This window comes from Maniola jurtina, chromosome 23, assembly GCF_905333055.1.
Source record: "Maniola jurtina chromosome 23, ilManJurt1.1, whole genome shotgun sequence".
In the NCBI taxonomy this organism is placed as follows: domain Eukaryota; kingdom Metazoa; phylum Arthropoda; class Insecta; order Lepidoptera; family Nymphalidae; genus Maniola; species Maniola jurtina.
Genome location: NC_060051.1, coordinates 6915905 through 6942747, shown reverse-complemented (window position 1 = coordinate 6942747; position 26843 = coordinate 6915905). Strand labels below are relative to the sequence as shown.

Genomic DNA, 26843 nt, shown 5'->3' with positions numbered 1-26843 from the left:
CTGTCTCTGTGCTCGATTTTGTTAAGTAGTTAATGCATAAAGAAGTAACAAACAAATAAAACTGGTTTACAGATTACTAGCAACTCACCCTGATTTTGCGCGGGAGAGGAACTATTTCAATATAGATACATTGTTTTCGTGTAACTTTAACTATTTACGCAGTGAACCCTATGGAAGCTCTCAGTTGAGACGATTTTTCCGACTAAATTGATAATTATCATCATATCGGTAGATTATTTTAGCAAAATGTTCAATTTTCTTAGATATTGAAGTATTATTCTTTCTATTAGTGGAAACCGTACGAAAATACGTACAGTAGGGATTAGCCGAAACAAATTATACGAACTCAACACTGCGGGGGAATTTGTAATGAAGTGGAGAAGTACAGATAGTCCGGAAAACCTAGACAGCATGGTTACTCTAGTGCGGAGTAATTTTGCACTCGACTTGAATGGGATTTATAGAAAAAGTTTTTTTTAATCATTCGTCTGTGTGTGAGTCTAAGTTAATTAAAAGAGAAACTCAAGCTATCACACTAATATTATAAAGGTGAAAGTTTGTATGTGTGTGTGTGTATGTTTGTTACTCCTTCACGCAAAAACTACTGGACGGATTTGGTTGAAATTTGGAATGAAGATAGATAATATCCAGCATTAGGATAGGCTACTTTTTATCCCGGAAAATCAAAGAGTTCCCACGGGATTTCAAAAAACTTAAATCCATGCGGACGAAGTCCCGGGCATCATCTAGTAAGCTATAAAAATGAATAAGTTCTCTCTCATCTTTAGGTAGGTCTGTGATTATTATGATGCTGCCAAGATTATATACCTAGATATAGGTAACTATGCATATGATTTTGTATCGTACCTATCAATTTTTTTTTTAACTTTTCAAATTATAGTGCTCGCAAAACAAGTACATAGTCCAATCTAATGTTGCAACAATATGACAGCAGTTTGCGCGGGTCGTTGTAGGTACTGAAAAACAAAAAAGTGTAATTTTTGTTCTAAGAAATTAATTGGCAGATTGGTTCTTTCTGAACGAACCTAAAAAAACTTTTGTTGAATCTAGTATATACTTCATTGAATAAATACCTAATAATAATTAATTAATTAATTCTTGTCTCCGCTTCAGTGGAAAGCACCCCGAGTTCTGTAGGTGTTTGCGATCTCCTTTAAAGGTGAAGCCACACGACGCGTTGCGTTTGCGTTGCGGCGCCTTACCGCACGCGTAACGGAATTGGGACCAGAGAGACAAGGCGGGGAGGAGTGGTGCGTTGCATCGCCGTACTTTTCCCCGGAGCAGCAGCAGTGCCCGTGTCGCACCCAAATCAACAGCGGTGCGGGTGCCGCAAAGCACTGGAAACGCATCGTGTGCCTCAGTCTAAGCCACTCCGGTTAACGCAATTTTAATAAGGCTAACTTTTACAAAAAGATTTGTAATAAGTAGAATTAACCCGAGCATTTTAGTACAAACAAATTGAGTTTGCTCGTAAAGACGAAATGATGACTTTCCGAGAACTGAAATAAAGGCGAGGTTTCAGCTATAAATCAATGGAACTTCAAACAATAAGGTATGGGCTTAAGTTAAAAGCGAGTAGCGTTTCAAGCAGCAATGCAATGGCATAGGACAGCTTTTCGAATCGGACTCGCACAAGAAGGGTTCCGCACCATCGTAATAGGAATAGTAGTTTTTGTTTTTTTTTAAATTATCATGGCGGCCATTTTGAAATTTATATTAAGCATTGGTTGATATAGCGGCAATAGAAATACACATTTTGCGAAAATTTCAATTATCTTCAGAATATCAGTTCATAAGACTATTACTGTATTTGGCTGAATTTATGTTTTATATTATTTGGTATATATTATATTTATACAAAAATTAGAACTGCCTGACGTACTTTGGTTGGATGACAAAAAATGAAAATTGCACTACCAGGGTCCCTTTATCACCGTTTCAAACTCAAACAGTAAAATCATTTATTCAAAGTAACTAGGTACTATTGTACACGTTTTGATGGACAGAATTGTAAGATTTTAAAGATGATAAATTACGTAAATATAATATAATTTCTATACGCTGCGGAGACGTGGACTTTGCGAACAGTCGAGAAGAAGAAGATTGATGCTCTGGAGATGTGGTGCTGGAGGCGAATGCTAGGAGTCTCATGGACTGAATTTCGCACCAACGTCTCTATACTCCAAGAACTCGGCATTAAACAACGTCTTTCGGCGTTAGTACAGGGTCGCATACTAAAGTTCTTCGGACATGTCTCCCGGCGTGAGAGTGACTCCATTGAGCGTCTTGTCATGCAGGGCAAGGTGGAGGGTACCAGAGGACGAGGAAGGTCGCCTACGCGATGGACCGACCAAATTAAGTCCGCTGTGGGCGGTGCCGTGCACGAATGTACCAGAATGTCAACCAGCAGGGAGAAGTGGCGAATGCTCGTGAGGCGTGTAACATCTGCCCCCCAAAACGTCACTTCATGATGACCACGACCGCTCTGCCAAGAGTGTAACGACAAAGAAGAAGAATATAAATTACGTAACCTTAAAAGTCAAGCTACGAGGGTTCCAAATGCGCCCAAGTCTGAGAAGAGCCCACAACAAACTCAGCCGGTTTGGTTCGGAAACCAAAAAATAAATATCGACAACTCTTATAGCTTTTACCATACAAAATAAAAAATAATACGACTGATTCTTCAGCTGGGGCGGAGTTTTTACACTGTCTTCCGTGTTCCTTTGGGTCGATATCCCGTAACCAAGCGTAACGACTGCTTACTGGAAATATGTACAGACCGACAAGGCTCTTTTGGCGCGTGGCCAAAATCAGAACTAAAGCCGCCATCAAGAGAAGTGCACTTGTTGATAGTTCGCTGTGTCGGCATAAAGCGACAACAGCGCCCTCACTCAAGTGTTAAAAGAGCCTTGTCGGACTGTATTTATGAGTACAATGTGTGATAGATATGAACCATTTCACATGTGAAAAATCACGTGAAAAAACTTCTCATAGTAGTTATGTAACACATTCCTAAGTAATAAGTACGTTCCTACAGTAACCTGTGCGAAGTCATGAAGCGAAAACTCACATAGTTTGAAAATAATTATATTTAATCTCGTTTTATTGCTTAAATTTTGCGCGTGCATGGTCATCGACCCTAGCTAATAGCACGCGAGCGAGAACACTCACATCGCTGCGTGTTAGAAAGCATCAAGTGTAAATAATAAAGCAAGCAATAGTTTGCTACGTGGAAGTGCTAAGTGGAAGTGGAGTATTTTCACTACTATGAAAATTTACTTTCCTGAGAAAACCACCTGGAAATGTCAGCGCTATTAAACTTGATCATAATTCCTAGTCAAATTAATGTAGCAACGATTGTTCTAAGCGAAAATTAAAGTAGCTCATTCCGTGAAAAATCGCATGTGAAATCACTGTCAAGAAAAACAATAATTTCACCAAATGAAAATGATTTAAAAGTAGCAATAATACCCATCTTTAGTGAGATTAGTGTACTACAATACTTTATAGCCTCTTAAACTGATAAGCATTCCCCTTTGATCTTTTTTTAAATGAATCAAAAATTAGGTCAATAGCCTTGGTTGCTAAAATATTTGGTTTACTATGAAGTTTATAGAATCGATACTAAAATAAAATATGAAGAATGTTGATACTAAAATATGAAGTGCCGTGGACACTCAATAAAATGTGTTTTATGATTTTTTTATTTTTTCAACCATCTGCTGCTGATTCTTTCTTCTTCTGATACAATACTGAAACCTGGTTGCAATTTCACCTGATGGTAATATGGTTCCGTTTTTCCTTTTGAGGAACGGAACCCTAAAAATAATGGTTTGAGCCAGTCTGAGCTAAAAATGTTTTACAGCCAAAAAAAAAAATAGGGAACACTTATGTCAAAAACACAATTTCAATGTGCATTTCCTTCACAATCGGTGTTCGTAACAGAAAAGTGGAATATTTATAATAACGCTCACACTTCGCCCAGACATAGGGTTGCCAGGCTCTAAAATACAAAAGCCAGACGCTATATGCCGGGCATTTTGTTCTAAAAGCCGGACAATGGACATGTCTTTTTGAGGGGTCAAAGATACCTTTTTATACGTTTTTAAAGCTGAACATAACTTTTATGATTCAAAAACTCATGGTCACCATTTCAAGTCGCAATCCATTGCTGGCCCACTAACGAGTACGGATTTCCTCACAGATAGTAAGTAGACAATATTCACCACGGCCAAATGCGGATTGGCAGACTTTAGGATTATTGAGAACTTTCTGGCATGCGAGTTAATATTTAATTTTTTTGTAAAAAAATCGGCCACGTATTCATTAATTTCGTAGTAATAGTATAGAAGTCAGTTAAATAGGTATAAATCACTTTTGTCACAAAACTAACCAATGTATAATAAAACAGCAGTAATTAAGTAATCTTAATATTAAATTTGGTATTCTGTGCTTCTAAAAAAACACACAAGCCGGACAAGCCAGGCACATAAATATTTCGCCGGACACGACCAAAAAGCCAAACTTGTCCGGCAAAATCGAGACATCTGGCAACCCTACGCGGGCGCCCTCAACATCCCATTGACCCGAATCGCTGAAACAATCCGGTAAAACGTGGAAACTCTGTAGTTTACACTTGTACAGTTTTTTTGTTTCTAATGGTTAAGGCGCATTTTCACTAGGCGACATGTCGCAGATACTTGTCGCTCGACATTCACGTAGTTGTCTCTGTAAAAGTTGTGGGACAATGTCCCGCGACATATGACTCGTTCTCATTGGCCAGTCGTGATCAGTATGTCGCCCGAGGAAGTAGTGCTGTTCAGTGCAGTGGAACACAAAGCGACACACGTTCTCACCACTCAAAGCCTGTCCGGCGATTGTCGAGGGACACGAAGGTCGCGCGCGTCGACGCTCGCAGACCATCGACTAGCGACAAGTTGCGCGACACGTAAATATCCCAAGCGATGTCGGACGACGTCGAGCGACAGAGTCGCGCAACAAATGTCCCCTAGTGAAAATGCGGCTTTATTGTTTTTTACCTCGTTTTACTCGTGCGTGTTGTTTTGCTCATTCTGTGAAAACTTCACTTCAAACTTCATTTGTATTGAAATTAAATAAACGTTAACAAACGCACCGACCCTAACACCTAGATGGCGTTAGTATACGTAGTAGAATAAAATTCTCTGTGCTATACTTATTTGAAAAGAACATAATTACAAGTTAATTATTTGTTTTTTTTAAAGAATATGACTAATACTCCCCTTTCCCCTCCTCCAATTAAGCGTAAAGCTTGTGCCAGGAGTGGGTACGACAATAGTGCAAGGGGTGGGGTTTGAACCGCCGACCTTTCGGAATTCAGTCCGCTCCTCAACCGTTGAGCTAACGAGGCTCTACCGCCCAAAAAAAAGAGTGTAATGTTTTCAGGGTTCATCTATGTAAATAAATGTATGCATGTGAGTTTTTTTGTCCACCATAACTTCTAATTGCCTGAACAAATTAGGAATTAGGATGTATGGGTTATCGTCCAGAGTGACACTGGCTATAATTTTTTTGAAAAAAATCAATATGGTAGAGCAGTCGTGTTTTTTTTTATTTATTTGTCAAATTAACGCTCACAATTTGCCCGGGCAGCTCCAGCATCCCATTGACCTGGATCGCTGAAACAATCTGTAACTGGAAACTATAGAGTGGAAACACTTTTTTCTAGTATTTTATTAGAGTTGTTTGTTCATTTTATGCAAACTGCTGTGCAAAACTTCATTGTAAACTGTCCATTGGTTTAAGATGCCAATAGATGGCGTTAGTAGTAAAGTAAAACGAATAAAACCACTGACCTCTACTAATACGCTGGACCTGTGAATGCCGATATATTTTTGAAGCAACTTGATTTTCGCTATTTTGGCGCTGATACTCCTAGCAGCAGCGAACATCATGTAAGTTCAACTCGGAACTAAATGCTATGGACGTGACCAAAGAGATTGAAACAGTGTCAATTTTAACTTACGGTATACTCGGCTCAAGCACGGTAATATTATCTATATTACCGTGGCTCAAGGCACTAAAATTATTGTCATTTTATATTTAAGCTCAACTCTTCTATAGCGTGAAATAATGTAAATAAGTTTCTATTTCAGTGTCATTCAGATGCTTGTATAATTTTCCAAGACACGTCGTTTTTCACCTCCGACCCAAAAAGAGGGGTGTTATAAGTGTGACGTGTGTATTTGTGTATCTGTCTGTGGCATCGTAGCTCCTAAACTAATGAACCGATTTTAATTTAGTTTTTTGGTTGAAAGGTGGCTTGATCGAGAGTGTTCTTAGCTATAATCCAAAAAATCGGTTCACTCCTTTGAAAGTTATCAGCTCTTTTCTAGTTACAGTTACCTTTACTTGTCGGGGGTGTTATAAATTTTTTATTTACAGTTGTAATTTATTAAAACTACCAAGTAAGTATTTGGCTGTTTTAAGTGCAGTCAAAGTTAACGTTACCTAATGAATTCTGAAAGGGCCATCACGTCCGCCATATTGCATTAACCGCGGCAAGTTTTGACGACTGACTAAGCACATTTTCGTGTCCATTGTCTAAGAATTTCCTCATTTTCTTCGTAATTAATGTTCATAATTTCATTTTCAAGATTTTGTTTGGAGCTCAGAACTTGAGAACTATTTAAAGTATGAAGAGATCTCCAATTCATGCTTTGAAATTAATTGACATACTATAGGTATTTATAGGTATATTAAGTACGGTGGCGGGAAAAAAAATTCCTTACAAAATGACAGTTATTATATGTGGTCTACACATTTGAGAACATTATGGAGAACTGCCAGGCATGCGTGTGCTTACGATGTTTTTCTTCACCGTTAAGAGGGCTCTCTCCGTCACTCGTTTCATACAATCGTAGTTCCAATTTCATTTGAATATTAAGCAACCAAAGTCCATGAAATTTTGCAGACATATTCTAGAAACTAATATCTATGTCTGTGGTTTTCCAGATTTCTGTTAAAATATTATGAATATGTCTGCAAAATTTCATGGACTTTGGTTGCTTAATATTCAAGTGAAATTGGAACTACGATTGTATGAAACGAGTGACGGAGAGAGCCCTGTTAAAACAAGTGTGATACTTAGGTTTATTGCAAAACGCATAACTCGGGAGTGCCCGGGAGTGAACCCTGGACCTCCTGCTTTTCTTTAATACACTCTTTGTAATTTTGTTAACAATAAATATCCATGCTTAGTATTTTAAATGCGAAAGTGTGTCTGTCTGTCTGCTAGCTTTTAGCCGCCTAACAGCTTAACTGATTTCGATGAAATCAAAGAGTTCCCACGGGATTCTTAAAGGCCTATCCGTTTAACCAATTTATATGAATCCGTCCCAAAAATCGTCCCAGAAAAGCATTATCATCCAAGACTAAATGGGATTTTTAAAAACCTATGTCCACGCGGACGAAGTCGCGGGATTATCTAGTGTTTAATAAATAACTAAATCTTAGGTTTTTCCAAGATTTAAAAAGATAATTATTATATTTTCCTTTAGAACAGATAATCGACGCGAAAAATTATACTAGACCTACTAGAAAAGAAAACTGGAAAAATTAAATTCTTCTGAACAGCGTTATAATAAAGGCATTAATACCCTTATCTAATAGAAAGCGGAGTGGTCGTTTAAGACCTTTGAAAAATGGAGCTTTAATGTAAAAATATCCTCGAAAGCGATTGAAGCGCTTGAAGGTTTTAGATTGTTCAGTTTGGTAATATAGTGGCTTCTGCTGATTGTACAACACTGAACTAATTTGATACTGTCTAAATCGAATGCTATCTTTTTCCGTAGGGAACATTTTGAAAGGGATAGCAATTCATTTCGATCAATCATTTTAGACTTACGACTTACAAGGAACCATAAATAGTCCACCACGTTGGCCCAGTGCGGATTTTGCAGACTTCACTTCACTTTGAGAACTTTTGAACTCTCAGGCATGCAGGTTTCCTCACGATGTTTTCCTTCACTCTCAAAGCAAGTAGTATTTGATTGCTTAAAACGCACATAACTCCGAAAAGTTAGAGATGCCGACTACTATCGTACCGCAAGGCATCGCCAGGGCCTGCAATCGACATTTTTACCAAGTTTACAACACACACTTTTACACAGTCTATGAAATAAATATTTAATATGTCTGACATTTCACTTGAATCCTATAATTATCATGTTGGGGTCCAGGCTGCCCCGGGTTCCCCTAGGTTTCTAATTATTTCTGATTCGTACCGCTAGGAGACTTTCGACCACCCGTGTGCTAGATCATTTAGTGTGTTAGTTAGTGTTCCCATTAGCTTACAACATGGGGTTATTCAAGGGGCGGACCAACAAATTCCTGAAAGGCTGGCAACGCATTGGCGGTTCCTCTGGTAGTACTGCAAAATATGTTCACTGGCGGCGGTAATCACATAACACCAGGTCGTTAGCTCGCTATTTTTATTTAAAAAAAAGAAAGGCCTCAAGAGTGAAAATGCATATTCAAGGCAAGCGCGCTCCATGTTAGGCTTCATCATCACTTACCAGCAGGTCTAATTGCAGCGAAGTGCTAATTTATAAAATAAAAAAAGACACGTGCCCGGGATCGAATCCCTGACCTCCTGACTAAAAGGCGGATGGCTTAACCACTCGGCTAAACCCTTAGCAACCTTAGACACGACCCTTGGCAATATACGGTGCAGAGAAAAAGAGAGAACAGCGCTGAAGCGGCTGGATGGGAAACTCTCGGATCGATGAGATGCGCGCGCAGGCTGTGACGTCACCGCCGCCGGGCTGCCGAAGGCATCGGCAAATACAATAATTTATATCGAGAACAATACTTCACCTTGAAATAAAAATCTTGGCCATCGTTTTAGGGTTCCGTACCCAAAGGATCCCAACAGGACCCTATCACGGGAAGCTTCCGCTATCCGTACGTTGGTCTGTCTGTCAGCGGGATGTATTTCGTGAACCATAATATGTAGAGAGTGAAAATCTTCACAGGATGTGTACATTTCTATTGCCGCTATGACAACAAATAACAAATATTAAAAAATGGCCACCATGATAATTTAAAAAAAAATCTTGTAAGATGGTACGGAACCCTTCGTTCACGAGTCTGTATAATCTGTATATTTTGTATATACAATATACATATTATACCTACCCAGAGTACCTACCCTAAAAATAGGTTACCTAGTAAGATCTGTAATCAGTAGATAAATATAAAAAGGTGTCACTATCAGCCCGGCTAATTGACACAGCACTACACTGCGGCATTCTTATCATTATCATTATCAACTTATCAAGCATTTATCAACTTATCAAATTCGAAGACGTGCGTCAAAAGCTATTCGAATGCGTCAGTGCGAACTGCTAAACATTATCTATCGCCTGATTCTGGATTATAATATTAACAACACTTGCCCCTACTTCACTTGGGTTCTGAAAATCCTATTAGGTGGAATTATTCTAGAAACATGTAGTAAATCTGTTAATTTTTACCCGAAATGCCAACTTTCGTTGATCTTGAAAATGATGGACTTTCATACAAACTTTCACCCCCTACTTAATCCCGTTGGCGATAGAATTCCTGAAAATCGTGTATTAAGTATTTTTACTTCAAACTACTTTAAGACCGAAAGTCCAAAATAGCTACTTACCTACTAATTTTCTTGGAAAGATCTTGAAAAATTACGGACATGCAAACTTTGGAAATTAGCGAAAGATTATATTTTTTGTCTTTTTTACCATTAGCTCTCTTATTCTCTCTTATCCTAGCATTATTTCTTTCAAGTTGATAGCATAAATAATAATAACTTACTGAAATAAGCAAGCTGTTACGAACAGACAGCCAAAATCGCAGCTAAGGGTCTTTTTTATCATTTTGGTATGGAACGGTAATAAATAATAACCAGACCATTAATTAATTATTTCTAGTATTTCACAAAAAAAGATCTAGCAAGTTTTTTGAAGAATTTTGAAAAAAAAGCGCAATTTTCAGCGGGATGTGTATGAATGCACATAAAGCCGACTGCATACTTAATTGCAATGTTTTCAAAGAGATATTTTTTAATGCAAACACTGAGATAAGACTGTGAATGAAAGAGCCCAAAAGCGAGGAAAGTTATTCATCTTTATTAATTTTTCTTTTAATGTTTTTGTAAAAGACGAGAATACTGGTTTTGATTTTATTTCCTGTTTGCCGCCTACGCAGTAAAGTTATTAAGCTTTGGTACCCTAAGAGTGGCAGCGGGACTCTATTACTAAGAATCCGCTGTCCGTCTTAGATCTGTCTGTCTGTCTGCGGGCTGTATTTCGTAAACCTTAAATTTTCACGGAATGTGCATTTTTTGCCACTATAACGACAAATAATAAAAATTTCAAAATGGCCGCCATAAAAACTAAAAAAAATTAAAATGTTATTTCTTATACGGTGGTACGGAACCCTTCGTGTACGAGTGTGACTCGCACTTGACTGATTTATTTATTTAGATATATATAGAATTAAGTGAAATTTCAAACCCGTCACAACTAGATGCTTAACAACTTCGTCTAAGTAATTTTCAATGTAGATTTCAGCAGTAGATAGATTTCATTCGATAGGTACATTTTATAAGTTGGTCGACTACATATTAGTAGTTAACTTGTTACAAGGCCTACTTCACTGTGATAGTTTTCCTTTTTTCCAAGACTAACTTAGTGCTAAAATGAGCATACATAGTACGTACATGCGGTCTATGCCTTGGTATTGCTTCTCGGTAGGGAAGGCATTCTAAACCAGTGGTACAACCAAAATTACTCGTAAAAGTTTATTGAATGAAAAGTTTCTACTGTATTTTCTAGTCCTTGGACTACAAATTTGAATAATCGCCGGGAATAGCTAATAGAAATAAAGATAGGGTCTTTGACTGTCTTATGAAAAGTATCTCGCCTATTGTTTACATAACTAAAATGCTGGTAAAATGTTATTTTTCCGCAGAAATGACTATTGTATTTTTATGTTAAAAATTGAAAAATACTTTGAGAATGCCTTACGATAATGGATTATATTAAAAATAAAGAAAACTCATGACTCTTAATTATTCTTTCTAGCCCCATAACCTACCGCTACACAAAACATCACACATTTTATTACTGCAGTCTAAGACCCTATTACAATCAGAAATTCCATTCAAGCGAAACCGGGGCGAATCAGCTAGGTAATATTATAAAGTTAAAAAAGAAGAATATTAGTCATTTTTTTAAATCATAACTAACATTCCCCTTTCCCCTCCAACTAAGCGTTGAGCTTGTGCTAGGAGTGGATACGATAATAGTGCAACGGGTGGGGTTTGAACCTGCAACCTTTCGGTTTTCAGTCCGCTCCTATAACCGATGAGCTATTGAGGCTACATTTGATGATCAGTCTGCACAAACTGCGATCAGAATATGTAACAATTCACAAAAATCAACATAAATCGCCTCCCAATGTCATCTAAATCCGTTTTCAAGCAGGCCGACGAAACAGTAAATATGTTAAACAGACGGACAGATTGACTTTGTTGTTTAGTCTGTTAATCTGTGCATTGTTTATCTATTTCTGTGAACTATACCTTCACTTAGTAGCATTTATAGCTTCTTGAAAGTAACTGATTTGTTCGTTTGTTAGCTATAAGACTTTATTTTCACAGTTATCTGGAAAAAGACAGATATTAATTTTTAAAACGTGTCTACAAAATGGAGTTTACAAATAAACTCGTCTCAATAACCAACGAATCTAACACTAGTTTTGATCGCTTTTCCTGCCTTAAGAATGCTCTCTTTGTCCCATTTAAAGCGAAAGCGAGTTTGTTTGTTTGCTGGTTGGTTTGTCCTTCAATCGCGTTACAACAGAGCAATGGATCGATGAGATTTTTTGCTTTGCGAGGTTCGACCGGCAGAGTCATACAATAATAATAATATTATTATATAGGCTACTTTTTTACGAAAAATCATAAAGTTCCCACGGGATTTTTCAAAACCTTAATACACGCGAACGAAGTCGCGGGCATCAGCTAGTAATATAATGTAATAGTATATTTCAAAATTATCATAATATCAAATTCAGCGAAAAACTCTGGGAAGCGTTTGGTAGTTCGCCAGCTCATTTTGGAGCGAGGTCGAATTATGTAATTCAACCCCTTACGTCTTATCCTTTCGGGGGTGGACTTTTACGATGGACGATCTTTTTTAGCGATAAAATGGATATAAACGTATAATATACTAGCTTATGCCCGCGACTTCATCCGATAAACTTATAGTATAGCTTCTGACTGCGACTTCGTCAAATTTCAAACCCCTAATTTTACCCCAAATTTAATAGCCAAAGGGGTTTAATTTTCAAAAATCCTTTACCGGATGTCTACGTCATAATCGCTATCTGAATGCCAAATTCGATCAGCCCGATTCCTCCAGTAGTTTGAGCTGTACGTTGATAGATCAGTCAGTCAGTTTTTCCTTTTATATACCTACTAGGTATTTAGATTGCACTTTGCCAATTGATTCTTCATTTTTCTTTTTTAGTAAATGATAATATAGAATGCTAGTTTGAAATGAAATTTAAAACCTATTCACTTAGTTCTAACTTCATTTGCCATTCTGTAAAAGCTAATTATTGTTACATTAAACTCATAATAGCACAATAATGCTCACACGAAATAGACGATTTAATTAACCCCCAACCCAAAAAGAGGGGCGTTATAAGTTTGACGAGTGTATCTGTGTATCTGTCTGTGGCATCGTAGCTCCTAAACTAATGAACCGATTTTAATTTAGTTTTCGTTTAAAAGGTGGCTTGATCGAGAGTGTTGTTAGCTATAATCCAAGAAAATCGGTTTAGCCGTTTGAAAGTTATCAGCTCTTTTATAGTTACTGTAACCTTCACTTGTCAGGGGTGTTATTTTTTAATTTACACTTGATTGAATAATGAATCCCTTTCAATAATATAATCAGGCACTACATTTTATTTGTATGTAGGTACATTTGAAACTTATACTAATTTCAATAATTCAAAGAAATACGCAAAAATATCACGTCGATAACATATCATACTAACATTATTATGCCTTAGTGAATAGGCAACTACTTGCCTTTTATCGAAAACATTTTATTGAAATTTATGCAAAGTATTTACAGACCGACCTGTCTGTGCGTTGTTCGAAACTCCGGATTTTAGGTCATCCTTTGTGCTCTACTATATTGTATCGCCTCTATTATCTTTTGTTTGAGCGGAGATATTATTAGGAATCGCAATTTTTATAACACGTTTTTTTAATAATGCCCACGTCTAATGAAATCTCGACAAAGTAAAAGATAAACAAAGACCCTTTGATCATTTCACGTTTTTACCAACAAAGACGTAATGCTGGCTTTAAGTTTTATTGTAACATTTTCAATTCTTAAAAAAGGAATTATTTCAACGGAAATGTGACTTTTTACTATAATTATTATAATTATTTATGCTATAACTACAAATATAACAAGATAAAGTTGAAAACTAAAACCAGACTGCTGAAATATTTAATTATTTAATATTTAATTATTTAATTATTTAATTATATATTTAATTATAATTAATTATAATAACAAATTATATATTTAATTATTTAACAAAATTGTTTTTCTGTCGCTTAGTACCTATATTTTAATGTTGTATATTTATGAACTCAGAATTTTTGTCCTCGTTCATTTGACATCCCACTCGATACAATAGCAAAAAAAATTTGCAGACCCCCACTTTTTTCATGTAACATCCGTTAGGTAAATTTTTTTCGTATACAATGTAGCCTATGTCACCCGGACCTTTACGACGAATCGATACACCTCATTCATCAAAATCGGCCCAGTGGTTTAGGCGCTACGGTGGAACACACAGAATCTGGAAAAAAACATACATACACACATACATACATACATAGACTAAAATTTCTTGGTTAATAGGTACGGAACTCTTATCGTGCAAGTCCGAGTCACACTTGACCGATTTTTATTAGTTTTTATAACATTATAATAATCCAACTATCACTCGTCCATATTTAAATAACGTAAGCGTAATACGTTTCCATTGTTATCTCATTCTGTTTCAATGAGCGGGTAAATTCGCACTTATCCGGCTTTATTGTTCCACTTCGCATGTTAATGCAATCATCCCCTTTCATATCGCATGCCGCATGCGCTTCCCGCTGCCTGCATGAGTGCATGCACGGGGGTGGAAATATAAGGCTTTATTAATAGAACAAGCGAATACTTATTATTATTTACAAAGTAGCTTCTGGGATGGAAAAATAGGCTTTAGGAAAAGGTGTACTCCTACCTAGTATTTTTATTCGACTACGGCAAAGCCAAAAGGAAGGGTTAATATTGTAGCAGTCTATGTATGTATGTTTGTATTCAGATTCTGTGTATTCCACCGTAGCGCCTAAACTACTGAGCTGATTTTGATGAAAAAGGTGTCAATTGATTCGTTGGAAAGGTCCGGGTGACAAAGGCTACATTTAAAACAAAAAAAATTGGCCTAACGGACGTAACAATAAAAAAGTGGCGGGCTTCAAAAATATTTTTTTGCTATTGTATCGAGTGAGATGTCAAATGAAAGAGGAGAAAATTCTGAGTTCATGAATACAAATGTAGTACAACTTTAAAACATACCAAGCGACAGAAAAACAATGTTACTATATCTACTACATATACCTAATCTCTTTGACCTGGTTCCTCCTTCACCTTTCTACCATCGTACCGCCAGGCATCGTCAAGGTCTGCATCCATACGTAGTCGAAATTCCTCGAACACGTACGAAGCGAGTTGCTTCCTCTTTTCTTATCCGAACCGCTAGGATGTGGAACGCCCTTCCGGCATCAGTTTTCCCTTCCACCTATAATATGGGTACCTTCAAGTCAAGAGTGAATAGGCAACATCTAGGCAAGCGCGCTCCATCTTAGGCTGCATCATCACTTGCTAGCAGGTCTGATTGCAGCCAAGCGCTAGTCTATATAATTTAAAAAAAAAAATATTAAAAAAAAACTATTATCCAGCGCTATCTATCGGCAGGAAGTAGTCGGGTTTTAGTGCTGTTTAACTTTATCTTGTTGTCATAGCTCAGAATATACCTAACCATGTCATTAGGTACACCTAGTAAATAGCCTTCATTTGATTATGATAAGCTCTGACGCACGTCACTATCACTGCAAGTTATGCGACTAGGTAGGGCGCGCAAATTTCTCATTTTTAGGGTTCCGTATCTCAGGAAAAAAGGAAGCGTTGCTTCGTTCCGTTGTCATAGGTCTGCCTGTTTGTCTGCCAAGAAAACCTATAGTACCTTTTCGTTGACAGAATCATGAAATTTGACAGGTAGGCAGGTCGTATAATAGCACAAGTAAAGGAAAAATCCGAAAACCGTGAATTTGTGTTTTCTTGGCGCTTGTTTTCGTCTTTTTTGCGGTCTGCTGTATGCTGATGGTAGTTCACTCTGCTAGAGGTCTTGCATGCCTTGAAGGCCTTGAATATCAGATATTATGACGTCATGATTATTCAATATGGCGGAAATTGCGACAAATCCGTTAATCCGGTAACCAGTGAAGACAAATGTATTCAGTTATGAACACTGCGGGTATTTTAGTGTATTGATGATTTTGAATTTTCTATTATGGTCGAGACTCAAAAATACTTACCTATCTCAAATTCGCCAAAAACTGAGTTTTAGTAGTGAGTAATGTACCTACCTACAAAATTTGCCGTTGAGTCGAGATGATTTTTTAAAAGACTAAGTTAAATAGACGGGTTTTAGTTTGAACTTTATCTTGTTAGTGTAAAAGCTCACTTTCTTTATCTGTGAAGCTCACACCCGGTCACATAAGCTCAAAGACGTCTCAAGAAAAATAATGCAAAGAACTCCATTTGTAGAAATAAGACCAGATTTAAAAGGATGTACATTTTGCTCGTTCTTTTTACTTTGGCTTTGTGAAAATGGGACGTATCGTTACGAGTTGTAATGCTACGAGTACGGTACAAGGTTTTTAAGCAAAAAGGAAAAACTCATTCTTTTTCTATGTACTAATCTTCTATACTGTAACGCCACACCGCCTCAGCCAATCGCAACGCGCCAACGCCAACCAGACTATCCGAGTCAAGCCGAGCCAAACGCCGGCCAATCATAGCCTAGCGGCCATTGAACGCCAACGCCAGCGCCATTGACAGCCGAACGCCACTCAGCAACAACTGCCGAATGCCTTCGGTGGGGATAACGCCATATAAAGCCATGCGAGCTCATTTTTAGGATTATTATTGTATCGTACGCATTATAAGCTGAAATACTGCCGGTCTCTGTAAATAAGTGTAATAAGTGTGTAATAAATGTGTAATAAGTAAATAAGTGTAGTAGTAACAAATATATGAGAGTAATTATTAGTGTGTTGAGTGAAGTGATAAAATAAATTAGTGCGATTATACTGATTTGCTCTTTTTATTTAAACCCACTGTTTCATCTCAGAAGTGGGATTAATAAAGAAAGTTATGATGCATAATCGCGCCAATTAACGATTCGGCAAATACATGCCGGCTACTTTGTTCCTCCGCAAGAGGGAAACGAATCACCGTGTAAAAATCAAGCGACAATGAAGATCGTCCACTTCTGGGGCCCGGAAGGTCCTTAGAAGAGTTTTGAACCAGAGGTACATTCATCTGCAGCGTGCATGGTTTCTACGCCCGATGGCAACCTACCCTCAACTTCTACGCGTAATAACTGAGGTATGATCCATCCATTATTCCATTTCAAATTTTAATCCCGTTTTTAATGATATTGATGCATAGTGTAATGAGGTTGATCGTGTTTGTAACCTCTACTGATGAGATGACCGTGAAAGGTTAATATTGCTAACACCCTGTTTGAGGTTATGAAATTAGTATTAGGGCACGCGGGTCATTATTATATTATTATTATTATTATAGGTGGTCATTATACGCTCGCGGATAGAGTGAATGGTTTGAGTGATAGCTGAAGCTAAAAATATAACTATAATTTGTGGCATATCTGACCGTCAAATAAAGGTTTAGGTTTAAAGACGTATTCTCATAAAAAAAGGTCATTTACATGAGAAAATAAAGTTTACAATATTCGCCATTTAATGAAGTACTCATTCAGCGCATTTGCTGAAGTGATTCGCATTACTCATAATGTGAGCAGCTAATTATTCAGTTTTAAATGGATTGAATGAGTGTACATTTTTTTTATGTGTGCAGGTATTTTGTTGTACAGTTTAGCTCCTTCATAGGTAAGGGTTTTTCTGCCATAAATTGTTCTAGTTTTGGGTAAGGCAAGGTAGCTAGCTCGACGAGTTTTAGTTTTAATTTTTGTGAATGTAATATTCGTGTGTATTGTTTTATTTACAGTTTTCCTAACAAAAATACACGTGCTGTATATATATAACTGATGAAATAAAGGCGGTAAATACTAATGCTAAAATTTCAACCAATTTATTTAGTCAACTTTTTATCGAATTAGGTAAAAACCCGCTCAACCATCCACTTTTCACGTTGCATCTCGCCGAGATACCCGCAATTTGAATTCGCAGTTTAATTCTAGAGTGCTACCGGTACGAAAAAGTTAACAAGTAATTCAATAAGTTAAATAGTAAAAAAAAAATCTAGTATATCGGATGGTAACAATAGTTCTCAGACTACCCGCAAATTTCAACCAGAAGTTTTTAAGAAACAAGCTTTGACGCTATTAGTGTTTTTATTTGCACAAGGCTCAGTCATAGTATAAGGTTCTATAAACCTTTAAGGTTATTTTTTTCGCGTCGTCAGTGATATTCCCGCTGCAGTCATACAGACAACACGGGGTACGTGTGGGGTACCTATAAATTATTTTTAAGGGTACAATAATATCATTTACGTCAGAATCGGTTGATGAACACTTTCAGTGTGCTCAAACTCAGTTTTGCATATAGCATGGCGATCGCAATTTGAATGTAAAATCGAATTATTTTATGATGTTCACTTTTGAGTTTCTTGTGAAATTGATTTTCATGTGGTTATATGATTGTTATGTAATATGAATATAGATCTTCATAATTGGGGCAGACGTACTTTATGAATCGACTGGGAGCTACTTGTAGTCAAACAATAATATTGTGCTTATCTTTCTTTTCTCGGAATTTTTGGTGAGTTCGTGAAGTGCAAACGTCATCGCCTACGATGGTCACCACTGATGCTTTGCTGTGCGCTGTGTGCCTGATGCCGAGCGCGTCACTGCGAGGCACCTCATCGTGGCGCGCTAACGATGCAGGGTTGCAGCCAATGGGTATCTATAAGCCGCCGCATTGTCGCCTATTTGGGGTCACATAAGCGCTGTTAAGCGTTTATGCTGTATGGTATGACTGTTCTTTTATTTTTACTAAAAGTTAGTGTTTATGAAGTCTGTACGTGTTGTAACTTGTAGTTTAAATCACATTCTTTGAATGATTGAGAGCATAGTAAGTAGATCTTACTCACGGCTTTGGGACTGTCTCGTATAATGTACAAGCCAGTGGTACAGCGTATGAGTAAATACAAATAGGTAGTGTAATGTAGGCAGAATCGGGCACTTGGAGGAAACGTAATAATAATTATTACCAGTTAGACATCCTTATGATTTTAATAATGCTTTTGTCATTTTAGAAAAAAAGTAGCGCTTGTAGGCAGCATGTACGTTACGTACTTTTGCCAACAAGCTTTCAATCGAGTCAATTTTATCATTCTAACTTTAGATTGTCGGTCCAATCATAATGTAAGTAGAAAGTTCAAGTGGCACTTTTAATTATAGCCATGATTTAGCTTTGTGCCGTTCATTGTTAGTCAGGTGGACCGGACGTACCGTAAGAATTTTCACTAAGCCGACTAGACTGACATTTTACATAATATCTTGAGTTCAGTTGGTGTTAGTATGCCTGCCTGGTTATGTAGCTTACATAGTAGGGAATAGGAATGGAATAGAAAACTGTTATTTAACTGATGATCCTGTATTACCTAAATTCAATCGTGAACTGTTTTCGGAATTACATAGATGCCGAAGTGAAGACAGTAGCCAAGTCTTACTTTCTGCAGCCAAGTCTTACTTTCTGCCGCCAAGTCTTACTTTCTGCCGCCAAGTCTTACTTTCTGCCGCCAAGTTTTACTTTCTGCCGCCAAGTCTTAGGTACTTTCTGCCGCCAAGTCTTACTTTCTGCCGCCAAGTCTTACTTTCTGCCGCCAAGTCTTACTTTCTGCAGCCAGGTCTTACTTTCTGCAGCCAGGTCTTACTTTCTGCAGCCAGGTCTTACTTTCTGCAGCCAAGTCTTACTTCATGCAGCCAGGTCTTAATTTCTGTAGTGAGGTCTTACTTTCTACAGCCAGGTCTTACTTTCGGTAGCCAAGTTTTACTTTCGGTAGCCAAGTTTTACTTTCGGTAGCCAAGTTTTACTTTCGGTAGCCAAGTTTTACTTTCGGTAGCCAAGTTTTACTTTCGGTAGCCAAGTTTTACTTTCGGTAGCCAAGTTTTACTTTCGGTAGCCAAGTTTTACTTTCGGTAGCCAAGTTTTACTTTCGGTAGCCAAGTTTTACTTTCGGTAGCCAAGTTTTACTTTCGGTAGCCAAGTTTTACTTTCGGTAGCCAAGTTTTACTTTCGGTAGCCAAGTTTTACTTTCGGTAGCCAAGTTTTACTTTCGGTAGCCAAGTTTTACTTTTGGTAGCCAAGTTTTACTTTCGGTAGCCAAGTTTTACTTTCGGTAGCCAAATTTTACTTTCGGTAGCCAATTTTTACTTTCGGTAGCCAATTTTTACTTTCGAAAGCCAAGTTTTACTTTCGATAGGAGTACTTTCATCTCGTTGCTCGTTGAGAGATCTCCCTGCAAGGATTTAAGTGAGATTCCTTTTCAAGTCAGAGTAATAGCATTCACAGCTTCACGAGAAGCTATTCACTTCCTTTCTACAAGCCAGTCTGTTGACGGTTTTTTTTCTTTCAAAAATGTCTCTAAAGTAAAACGTGGAAAAATAGTACAACTGAAAAACGATAATAATTTATAAATTAAATAATGTTCTTTTGTTTCGTCTTGGTTTTAAAGTAGATAAGATTGCAGTTTAGATCACAGACCAATAGCATTGGATTAGAATTTTGTAGAATTCATACTGACCACATTTTGTAAAACCATTTTGTAAGACAGCGAAAGGATATCGCCCATCAGTAGTATAGGTACAATTTGATTATTACAGATGCTTTTGCAAAATTTGTTACTAGCCGAAAACGATCAGTTTCGTAGAATATTATACATAACTTGGCTTATTTGAACATCCTAGCAAACTTATAAAGTGACTATAAGAATGCTTTTACTAGTAGACATTTTAGAGTTTTCGAGTGTCGACTGATTAATAGTTAGGTATGTTTTGACCTCCATGATACTACCACGAGCCAAGTGCCTAGTCAAGCCAAGCCAAGCACTAACCAGACCATGTTAAACGCGTTGTGCCACAGGCCCTAGCGAGACTGCGAATAAAATGATTGGACAAACTGCTTACTTGATATTATTTGGACTACTGACAATACTCTCAAAGAATGTGCTATCCATAATTTGGTATTTACCTAGGTCACGATGCCATGTTGCTATTAATTTAAATTAGTAAACTGGGGGAGGTTATGCGTAACAAGGCAAATGCTCGGTAAAGGATAGCAAGCGATAGGATAAAGCTAACTAGATAATGTAACTGACAAAATTAATATTTCATTTAATTATAACAAAGGAATTTAGTTATTTAGTGGCAAGTTCCCACAAGCATTGCGACAAAAGTAAACACTGATAGCATTTACTCAGGTTCATTTTCGTAACCAAGCTGGTAGGCATTAAGAGAACCCGCAGTGTTAAGGGATTTCGAGGCTACAAAGCTTGTACATGCCTGAGCAGACTCTTTAAAGCCATATCACAGCGCCTACGGTTCTTATATCCAACAGTGCTAACTGTTCCGATAAATAACTTGAAACCGAAGACCTTATTGAGCTATTGCCTACCAGAAAGCTAACCAAGCATTTTCCCATTGCGGGAGCAATTCATTGTTTCAGGACGGCCGAATGTAACGCCACACCGCCTCAGCCAATCGCAACGCGCCAACGCCAACCAGACTATCCGAGTCAAGCCGAGCCAAACGCCGGCCAATCATAGCCTAGCGGCCATTGAACGCCAACGCCAGCGCCATTGACAGCCGAACGCCACTCAGCAACAACTGCCGAATGCCTTCGGTGGGGATAACGCCATATAAAGCCATGCGAGCTCATTTTTAGGATTATTATTGTATCGTACGCATTATAAGCTGAAATACTGCCGGTCTCTGTAAATAAGTGTAATAAGTGTGTAATAAATGTGTAATAAGTAAATAAGTGTAGTAGTAACAAATATATGAGAGTAATTATTAGTGTGTTGAGTGAAGTGATAAAATAAATTAGTGCGATTATACTGATTTGCTCTTTTTATTTAAACCCACTGTTTCAATACCTTATAATTAGTTCTTTAAGTATGATTCCTATCTGGGAAAAATAGGGTAAAATGTAATAAACATTATATTATGTTATCCATTTATTACATATTAATACATAACAAATTTTACTGAATAATACATTCTTACTTTAAAGTTTATTCTTATAACATAGGCCGTTAAAGAAAACCTTAATATTATTATATTGTGATGGAGAATCTTGTTATTCCCGGAGATCATAATAAATGAAATAAAATTGCAATGAAATTATTTATGATGATAGCAGGATGTTTATGAGAGCCACTTCATAATATAGAAACGTTTATTATGTTCATGTTAGAATGATATTTCATTAAAGCTCCTACAAATATTAATATTCAGTAAGATGCAATTTGCATGCTCCATATCATTCTAAGAATCTGAATAACTACCTAGGTGCGCAAATAGGTAACTCTACCAGTTCATTGATATTGCCAGTGTGATTTTTGCAATATTTTTGTATTGAAATTAATTCAATAAGGTAAATTATATTGGTTTTAATTTACCACAGCTTAAAGCTTGAAGCTAACTTTATTAAACTTACCACTCTATGGAGACGTATACTTATACCAAGCAATACCTTCGAATTATATTATCTACTTTACTTGGGAAATCGGTAGGAATTAGGACACTATGCAATTCCCCGTCGTTGCATAGTGTTCTAATTCCTCGTCAGGCATCTCGTCAGGTATTTATCTAGATGGGTAGTATTTATTACAATGTAGATATAAGATATTTAAATTCAGTTCCGAATATTTATAAGAGCATTAGTATTGAAATTCGTAAAATTAGAAATATCTAAAAAAAAATATTGTTAGCTTTAAAACCTGCTTAAATTATAAAAACCCAGTCCTCCAAATAAAATAGTCGAAAATTAGATTTACACACATAAGATTAGCCTTTAAAGATGCACAAAATATAATTGTAGTGATGATGACTAACTACCAGCCAAATCAGCGACTTCTTATAAAACTTAAAACGTTTGCTTAGATACAATGTATTTTATACAAGCTCCCATACCTACTAAGCAAATGTGTCTATATGTCATAGATGTGTCGTCAAAAACATTTGACATAATTTGACGACCTTTTGAGTTAAATTGATAATTTAATATGGTAAGCAAACTCAAACATGCTTAAAACTAACAGCTAACGGTGGATATTACGAATTTTGGAAGATCCTCTATTTAACCATTCCTAATAAGTAAATAATTTCTTTTTGACAGAGGTCCTAATTATTATTATTCTTCGTGCAAGTTTTGTAGATATAATGTAATTAGTAAGTATGTAATTAAACTTCCACCAAAAGTATCCATTAGTGTGAAAAACTGTAACCATGTAGAACGAAGAGAACCTAATTTAGGAAAACATTCTATGTAAATGGTGGTATCAGGTATATTATGGTTGGGTTGGTACCATTGCAAGCTTTTCGCATGCGCTGTGTACTTTACAGCTACCGTACTAATTTTAAAAGCCGTAACAGCGCTACTCGGCCGCTCAAGATACCACAATTCTTTTAAAATCGATCGGTTAATACAAGCGCAGGACTTGTCATTCACTGACGTCGTACGAGCGATTCGACTGACGCATGCGCGTCTGGCAATCGTCTATCCCGTACAAATACAGATGATAGTCCGTCTATACGTTTTTTCATACTGAGCCAATATATTTTCAACGTGGTCGCATTACTTTATCGCCAATATACACGTTCAAGCGGTTATCTCATTTTGTCGCACTGGGATAGCACAGATAACGTTAGGTTTAGTCAAATATTTTGTCAATTATGCGATAAGAGAATTACTGGTGTTGTATTATTTAAATGAAAAGTAAATTGCGACAAAATCATGTCCGTAGCGGGCGGATTGTCGTCGGATGTGTGGTGACGGGTGGACGAGTTTCGAGTAGTGAACGAACGAGCACGGTGCGGCGGCCCCGCCAGTCAAAAAAGCGGACTAGGACCGCGCGGACGCGCGACGCGGCGTTGCTTGTAGTTTTTTAGTTTGACAGTTGGCGCGATTTTCGTTTCTATTTCAACAAGGTATTTTGTGGAAATCATAGATTTTTGTTGGTGTAATCTGTGTATTTTCAGTTTTTAAACCGTTTGTGTGCGACTAGTCATTTCATTTGTGAATAAATCGTTCGCGGTTGTGAATTGAGTGATTGCACGCGCTGTGAACTCTCGCCGTGTGAAGTGCAGGAATTTTGTGTGGTTTTTTTTTTTTGGAAATTCGCTCTGAATACCTGTGACTTGCTGCTGGAGACTAAGGTAAAGAATACATTATAGATTTCGTTTGCATTTTCCAGACAGTTGAACCCACAGTTTGTTTCGGTATTCGGTGTGCTATTTAGGGCGTACAAGCTCTCTCGTCTGGAAAAGTTGTTCCGAATATAGCGAAACGGGGTTCCGTAGTCCGCAAAATGTTGATATTTTTAGTTATGTAAAGGGAGTAAGTATTCGGGTTTGGTGGAGTAATCACGTTATCCCTTGCTGGCCGGGCAAGACGGCCGAGACAGCTGTGCATACGTAACGGGTAAAAATAAATACGCGGGCATTATCGGTAGCTAGACTGTAGAGTGTAGACAAACCGGCTTTGCGGACAACGTATTATTGTTGCATATTTATTATTCAATTCAGCGGATAATTGTTAGGTTAAGTTGATTGGCTAAACCTGTTTATAAACTAAATACCTACCTACCTAAGTTCCTTGAGTTTATCAGCTTACGTATTTATTCAACAGGCGTTAAGTTAAATACATTGAATTTGCTCCAATATTCAGTTTATTTCTTTCTCTGCTGTGAGGTGATATTGAGTGTTGTGATCTTGGTTACCCTTATCACAATATCTGTAGAAAGGGACAGGCATGATTTTGCACCTCCAGCTAACTTCACTCACAATTGTTACATGGTGGCATTATACATTATTGTATTTAAATGAAATTAGCAGGTGTTGAGTCTAAGTAAAAGCCTTTTACTCAAAATGTGTACCACAATGTTCCTTGATACTTACTAAGCATTACTAATGCCATAATCTTAGACCACAGTACACTTTTTTGTTTTCAATTATGGAGTAGAATAGAATAGATTTTTATTCAAATAACCTTTTACAAGTGCTTTTGAATCGGCAAATAATTTACCACTTTTACTAATTTCGGAATGCTGTTCCTACTGAGGTGCCACTTATTAGTCTGCCACTATTATTACTAAATGTAGATATAAAACCTTTTCACAGTTGGGGAAACCCTTATATAATTATGTATATATGTAAAAATTCATGCTAATTAACTTTACCAATGATAAGAACATTTCAAATGTTTCAAAATGTAAGGTCTAACTTTATGATTGTAGACTTGTAAATTCTAGCCACATTAATCAACCATCTATTGGTATTTGGTAACCACGTATTCAGGTCTTTCCTCCTAATGAGAAGAGTTTGGCTGAAGTCTATCACACTAGCCAAGTGCAGACTGGCAGACTTCAGTTGGCAAGGACTTCTTCAGAAAGTGTTGCTAGGGAGCTAATGAAGGCTTTCGTTGGGTGGATACATTGCTGCATTTAAGATATGTGTTCCTGAGTCTCATGAATGTTCATCGGTGATACCTAGAATGGAGAGACTGGTAATGATTCTGATTACAACTAAATTTTAGAGTATTCCACATCTATCTCTTATCTAATGTAATAAGAAAAGGACAGACAAACTTAATTTGGTTAATTTAAAACTGTCAAATCTTGTGACTTCTCTGTCTTGAGTATAGTGTTTAAATGTCAGTAGAGAGCATTTAATGTAAAATTCATTATCCATCCTTTTTTTAGGAACATAGATACTATTTTAGAGGTAACCATGAGGATTGATGTCAGTGTCTTGTTATCATGCCTAGAACCTTTGTAAGTTTCCTTTGGTTTAGTTATAGAAGTTCTTTAGAAAAGACAGAGAACTCATGTCCACTATGACACGAAGGAACCTCGCTTCCTTTGGTCATTCAAAGAGCATGCCAATTCTCATTCCCAAGATTAGTTTTGGAAGGAAGAATTGAAAGCAAAAGGACTCCGCATGGGCAGTAGATAAAAATTATATCCACTGATGTCATAGAAATCAGTTGATATAATCAGGGATATAATTTTTATCTACGCCCATCCTAGCCGGGCTGGTGGTCAAAGACTCCAATGGTTGGATAATATAAGGGGGTGGATAGGGCTTAGTTACCCTAAGTTAAAAAAGCTTCCCATATGAGACTGCTAAGCTTTGTTTTGAAAAAGGCACACAATGATGATGATGATGATAATCTTAGTAAGCTGTTGGTAAAGCCAGCTTTTGACCTGGGTAAAGCCTCTTTTGTTTGGCTTCAATCAGTAGTGTCTTGTCTCATCCCAGTATATTATATTTTAGGCAAAATTTCATAGTATTTGGCAACCCGCCAACATATAATATGGATGTTGGATTTGTGGCTACAATTAACTATTCATTCTGGGCCATAAATCTTCCCCATTTTATACATAAATGGTTCAAGAGCCTGGATTTGGCGTTACTCCATTTGGAAAAAGATATGACTCCTTTTATTGCTGTAAAAGCAATTGTTTTATGACCCATTGCGAGATTGAAACTGTTGTTTTCATGTTGAAGTTTTATACATGCATTTTTTATTTAAAAACTTGCCTTCAGGGGTTTTTCATTGGCATTTTGATGGTTACCCTTTAACTAGATAGGTATATAATGTACAAGTTTCATAATTATTACAAAAATACTAACTAAAATAACACTTACTGCCAGCTGCCTTTATTCCTGAAAATTCAGTAGAAATTCAAAGTATGTGTGATTTTATCGGTTTAGAATAATTAGGGGCAGCAAGGGGTGGTCTTTTTGATGACTATAACAGCTAGTAGTAATTTTATTATTATTATGTAAAATAGTTTTTGATTTATCGCGCAAAATGTTGAAAAAAACTGTGAAAATCTGACAATTTTTTTTTTAATTCCAAGCCTAAAATATTTTTAAAAATTTATTAGTAGGAATCGAGAGTTTATGCACTAGATAATGTTCGTTTATTCACTGAAATTCCCAGTTCATTTACTGGCGATTTATCCTTTTGTTAAATAAAATAATTTTTATTAATTGAATAATTAGGGATCTATCTTTAATTGTAAAGGAAAACATGGTGAGGAAACCTGTTTGCTTGAGAGTTCCCCATGATGTTCTCAAACGTGGGTGAAGTCTGCCAATATGTACTTGGCCAGCATGGCCAAATTCTTCTCATGTTGAAAGGAGACCAGTGCTCAGTAGTGAGC

At 37.0% G+C, this 26843-nt stretch overlaps 1 protein-coding gene across 16 annotated transcripts in view; it reads left to right on the top strand.

Annotated features, from left to right (window-relative positions):
• Nucleotides 1-26843, top strand: part of LOC123877396 (plasma membrane calcium-transporting ATPase 3) — a 251475-nt gene that overhangs the window by 48302 nt on the left and 176330 nt on the right. Inside the window, exon 1 of one of the 16 annotated variants that reach the window (XM_045924138.1) lies at nt 23304-23829. The exons of the other annotated variants lie outside the window; for them this stretch is intronic. The gene's annotated coding sequence lies outside the window, so the exon portion shown is untranslated. Of the gene's footprint in view, nt 1-23303; nt 23830-26843 lie in introns of those variants that run through there. 16 annotated transcript variants of the gene reach the window in all.